The sequence below is a fragment of the Cyphomyrmex costatus genome, unplaced genomic scaffold, assembly GCF_001594065.2.
Source record: "Cyphomyrmex costatus isolate MS0001 unplaced genomic scaffold, Ccosl1.0 scaffold13, whole genome shotgun sequence".
In the NCBI taxonomy this organism is placed as follows: domain Eukaryota; kingdom Metazoa; phylum Arthropoda; class Insecta; order Hymenoptera; family Formicidae; genus Cyphomyrmex; species Cyphomyrmex costatus.
Genome location: NW_017275282.1, coordinates 391,514 through 397,513, shown reverse-complemented (window position 1 = coordinate 397,513; position 6,000 = coordinate 391,514).

Here is a 6,000-nt window from a genome sequence, read left to right as displayed (position 1 = left end):
GTTTATAAACACCAGCACGCGTCTTGTCAATACTCACGAAGGTCAGCCATGTTGCTTATTGTGACGTCTCCCGGGGTTCTCAAAGCCTCAACTGTTCTCAACCTCGCAGTCCTCGCACGCGTCTCATGTATGGTCTGAAGTTATCACCGTTATATAGTCAAAAGTTTCTACCGTTTATCGCTCATGTAGCTTTTTGAAATGTGTGCTTCGAGATTGCGATTCTCGCAATCTCGCAAATGTTCAAGTCGTAACGGTCGGTCGGATGCACTGTGAGGATCGACCCGTTCGTATAGTATTTTCAAATAATTCCGTTGACGATAATTTCATGCGCTAGCAACAGTAGCAACTCGTCTTTTAACGATTCGGAAACTTGCGCAATACATATATAATGCATGAGTAAGCGTGAGTATTTAACAGTCATCGATACTGATCGTTTTCAATCTCCGTGAATATTTTCTTCACAGACATAGTGATGTCTCAAGGAATATATATATATGTACATATATATAGTGTTACAATTTTTGTGTATATATAATTTTATTTTAAACGATTTTTATTCCGTTTTTTGTCTTAATGCTGCCAAACTCTAATAAATTTAGCGGCGGAACTATTTATATATATTAAAAATTTTTTTTATTGCAAATTAAAATAATGTTTGGGTTTTTTTAGGTTGACGAAAATATGATCTAAGAGAAACAAAAAAGAAGACCATTTTCGGAGATATTTTTATAAATCTTGTTTTACTTCGTCGCAGCCATTCGCAGTTGAACATAACTGAAGCAAAATATGGCGGATAAAGTGATCGTGACTGTGGTAAGATAATTTGTTTATTAATTGATAGAAATGAGAGATAAAAAGTTCCTTAGAAATATTATCTTATATTCCTTAGAAATTGTTTATTCACATATAATTGATTATGAAATACTGCACTCTGTATTGTAGTGCATCCTTGATTTCTCCTCGTGACGGTAATTTTTTCTTTTTTTTTTCTTACATCGTTATATTGTATCCACTTACAAGGCAGTTACACGGTGCTATTATAAATATATACTGTGTCTATCACGATGCTGTACAGAGAATTAATTAATTCTTGACTAGGATGAGAAATGAGAGTGACTCGGGACGATTTCGATAAACTCTAATTATAACAATTGATTGGATTATCAAACAGTATCCATTATATTTTATTAACATCATATTTTATTAACATGTGGATAAAGTAATTTTTTATTGTATAATATATAGGAAAGCGAATTAATACAGCATCAACAAATCATAATAGTTATTAGAACATTTATTGCTTTAAGTGATTTCTAATGTATATTATTAATTTTAGTTTCTTTATAATTTGGTTTTAATTATCTTTCTCAAATTTTTAGAAATAGAACAACATAAAAAAGTAAGTTAAATCGAGATTAAAGTTACTCTGATAAATGGATATTTATTGGTTGAATCAATTACCGATTGAATTAATTGAAGTTTGGTCGAAATCGATTTCACAGTAATTTTAATATACTTTAATTAACTTATTCTAACTTAAAAATCAAGTGATCGGTTCTTATCAAACAATATTCGCGTACTATTTTGTTAACGGATAGAATAATTTTGACTTAAATTTAAGATATAGAAAAATAATATTATCCTATAAAGTAAACATTTTTTAACGTTTATATTTTGTCAGAGAAAACGAAATCGCTTTCAAGATAATTTTGATAAACTCTGATTGATTTATAATGAAAGTGATAGATTTATCAATTTGTTGGTTTAGTATACGGATAAAATAATTAATTTTTTTACCGTTAATATATGGAAAAAATTGGTTCAGGAACAATGGATTATATAATTAGAAACTTTACTTTAAGCGATTCTATCAGTTGAATTAATCACCAATTAAGTTAATATTTAATCGAAGAATTTGATTGAAATCGTCTGCAATTTAAAAATTATTCGTCGTATTAATCTTTAACAGAATAAAATTTTGGAGGATAAAGGAATAGTGGACTTTTTTATACTGCTGAGATTCTTTAAGAACGGAGAAAACTGTTTTTATCAGCCTGCTTTACAACAATACATATACGAAATTATTATCCTAGAGATTTACAAGATATTTTTTACAAGCACCCTCATGAGATTGTATGGAACGATATACATCTTTGAGCACAACAGCTTTCTATTAGCTGCAAAGAGACCGTATCGAGTTCGTCACGATCACTAGTTACTATTATTAAGCTCGTTATCACGTTTTCAAATTCTTATTAGCAACTATAACGTCTTGTCACGAGTAAAATTCGCCGATTGCGATATTGATCCGAGCGAATCTTTTCTGATGAAACTATATAGCTTATAGCTCGGTGCGAGCTATTAACACGAGCCTTTTAAGAAACGGATAATTGTGATAATGAAAGATGAACTGAAAATATCAAATGTGTTAAGTGCATAAAGTATGTTCTTTAACATTAATTAAATTAATTAATCAAAAGTTAAGTTAATTATTCAATCATTAATATCTATTTTTGTAGCATTAAAGCGAACGATTAGTTATTCAAAAGAAATAAAAGTCTAAAAAAGATGTCTAAAATATTTTCTAACATAAGTATACAAATATTTTTCTGACGTATTTTAATTTTTTGTGCTGTTTGTATAATTTAACACTTTTAACATTTTTATAAAAAGAATAATGATATTTATGAACTTGGCACTCAACACGTTCGAAACTTTCCGATTTGATTGGGACATACAATTCGTTGTTTCTATGAATATTCACAATAGTCCTTTAAAGGAAAGTATTATAGATAATTTACGATCAATCTAATGATAACATCGATTCGATAGAGGATCTATTCCTGGGTGGTAACATCGGACCACCAAGATAGCTCAATGGATTACCGAAAGTTCGTTGGCCGTCCGGCAAGAAGATAGGAGACGTATTGAAAGTTATCGGCTTGCCTGGCGCTAAAATAAAATAATTTTCGTAATTAACTCTACTCAATTAAGCAAATCTTTTTCGAAATTACTATAAATATAATATAAACTATAATAATAAAAAACATAAGTCATAATAATATCGCAACAAAGTCGAATCATGAGAAAGTACGAAATGTCCGTTTTGTCACAAATATGGTTACGATATATTATGCAATTGATGAAAGTTAAACATCACTATAATACTGCTATGACAAATACAGATTAAGATATATCATTGTAATCTTTTAATAATCTCACAGTGATATCACAATTTATATATTGTGAATTTATTGTGATGTAAATGTGATCTTTTTCTATTTTAATTTAAAAGTATTTTAATTTAATTAAATATATAAATACAGGACTCTTGGTATTCAAAATAAAATAATTTTATTTTAATTAAAAAAGATTATTTAAGAAAAGCAAAATCAAATTATTCTCACAGTGATTGAAGTAGTGACATATAATAAATAAAACATAATAAAAATAAAGATAATTGTAATTAAATCTTATAATTACACTTTATGAAAAAAGTTATTTTATATTACTTAATGTTAAAGACTTAATTGGTATTTAAATACTTCTTAAATTATCATATGTAAAAATTACTAATCTATTTTGAACTTTATTATGCACATGCGTTGTTAGAATTTCTTAAGTCAAAGAAGGAAGTTTTCTTTGTGTTACTAACCTAAGTAGTTCCCTTGCATCTTCGATTGTCTTCCAATGTCTTCGTCTGCAGGCGCCTAAATGAAGCGAAAGTTGGTTTTAAAATACTCAATATCTCGTCGTACAATGGCAAAACAATGGATTCATTCTAATTTTCTTCAATTTTTCTGGTTAGTGCATGTACGTAGCAAAGATGTTCAGACACTTTGAATAGGCTTGTCTCATAGAGCTTCAGAGATTTCTGTAGCTCAAAGCGTGCATGCGATGAAGTGAATGTTTTTCACGTGCCACGAATAAACCCGTTTCGTCAGGCAATTCGGGTTAATCGCTGTCTATGAACTCGTGCAGATTGCGATAAAAGGCTTCATCGATGTCTTCGTGGAGTGTTCTTATATCGATGATTAGTTTAACTTGGGAATGGCGCCGGTTGTAATTTACATCAAGCATTGGCATCGTTGTGCTCAGATCTTGATTCAAACGCCCAAAATAATTTTATTCGTTGCAAAACAAAATGCGACGATTACGTTTCTTGTCTTCGTGACATCCAAAGCTAAACTTATATCAAATTATGTAGAGAAGAGATTCTCTGAATTTTATTCTTTAGATTCTCTAGAAGATTGAAGAGGTCATTCGGATTTTTAATAAATTCCTTTCAAATGATAAAAAATTTAGATTATTATCATATCGGATCATCATGCACATGCTTATATAATAGCGAGAAAAAAATGTAATTTATCATATAAAATGCACTGTTTACAGAGATGAATCATAAGTAACGTGTAAAATACAACCTGTCGAATCGTTTGTTCATTCCCGGGTTAAGAAACTTCATTGTGAGGAAAGGCGACGAACTTGCACGAAGAAGCTTGGCGGTGTAGGAGTGGCATGAGAGATGGTTACAGCGATGCAACAAACTCGAGTTAATGGAAAAAAATCGTATATTTCCTCTGTCATTTTTCGTCTGTATATAACATGCTATAAAATGTATTTCAAGACTCACGAATTGATGTTAAAACCTGCTAATTTCTTCAGAAGAATATAAATTTTCTTATCATTCCGAATGGGATCGTAACACTTGTATCGAAGGGAAGAGGTACATTCGAACACACAAATATTTCTTTCATTCGTACAAGTTATTATCTTATAAACTGTTAATATAGTTCTAAGTATTTAAAAGAAAACGGCATAAATAAAAATGCAGAAATCGCCAGAAATTCGTAAAATGCAAACAGCCCACTGATTAAGTTTCGAGATAATAAAACTTTTTATATTAATTCTATTTCTAAATATATATAATGACTTATATTTTACCTGTAGCCATAAAATAATTGGAACATTGTAATTATTTTATGTGATTACAGTTCGTGTTCAATTCATAATAAACAAGGAATTTCTTGTTAATTATCAATGCATTCGAGGAAGTAGATTTTTATAAATGTAATATATTATAAATAAAATAAAGTAGATCTTGCAATTCAGAGAGGAATGAAGGCTGCGAAAGATGCAAACCACGATGCGATTATCGAGTTAACATTCGTACAGATTATTATCGACAATGTACCTCTATAATTCGCACGATGTTTCCGTTTCATCAGGTTTTAAAATGGAGTCTAATGGTATAACGCTCTCCTCAACATTAGACCAATCCCTGTGCTGAAAGTATGTCTGATATATTTAAAGTCTGAGGTATTAGATCGGATTGTGGATGATATCGGTATGCTTTGTGAATTTATCGCATGATTATTTTGTGATCGCCACCAAAAGCACATCAACGCTACACTTTGTACGATTGCACGAAGCAGTGAAATCAAACTGAACAGACGCGCTGGTGTACATACCATAAAACAAACTGTAAATTATACGTATTAAAAATAAATTTTCGAAGATTTAAATTCGCATTCAGAATATTTATTCAGAATAATTTGATTAATCTGAATAGGTTTTTTTTATGTACACCGCGATCGTCAATGACAATAACATAAATCTATGCTATGGTGACTTTTTGTAATTAATTATGGTATCAGATACAATAGTATCGTAAAAATACACGAATGTCTTTAATTGATGAAATAATATTTTAGTTTAATTCTTTTAAAAATAAAACTACGTAATTCTTTTCTTTATCTCAAATATATGAATTTCTTTATCGTCTTATTTCGATATATTCGTTGTAAATTTAGTCAATGATACTTTTATCTTGTTATCGTCAAGTTATTTTATAGGCACTAGAGTCTTAAAATAGTATTTTGCTCGAGCTAAGTACGTATGGTTTCTCCTACAGCTAATCAATACTGGGAAAATACTGACGACGTGCTACGTAAGAAACACAAATAGGTGCTTGATTACAAGCTAACTTTACATTACTCG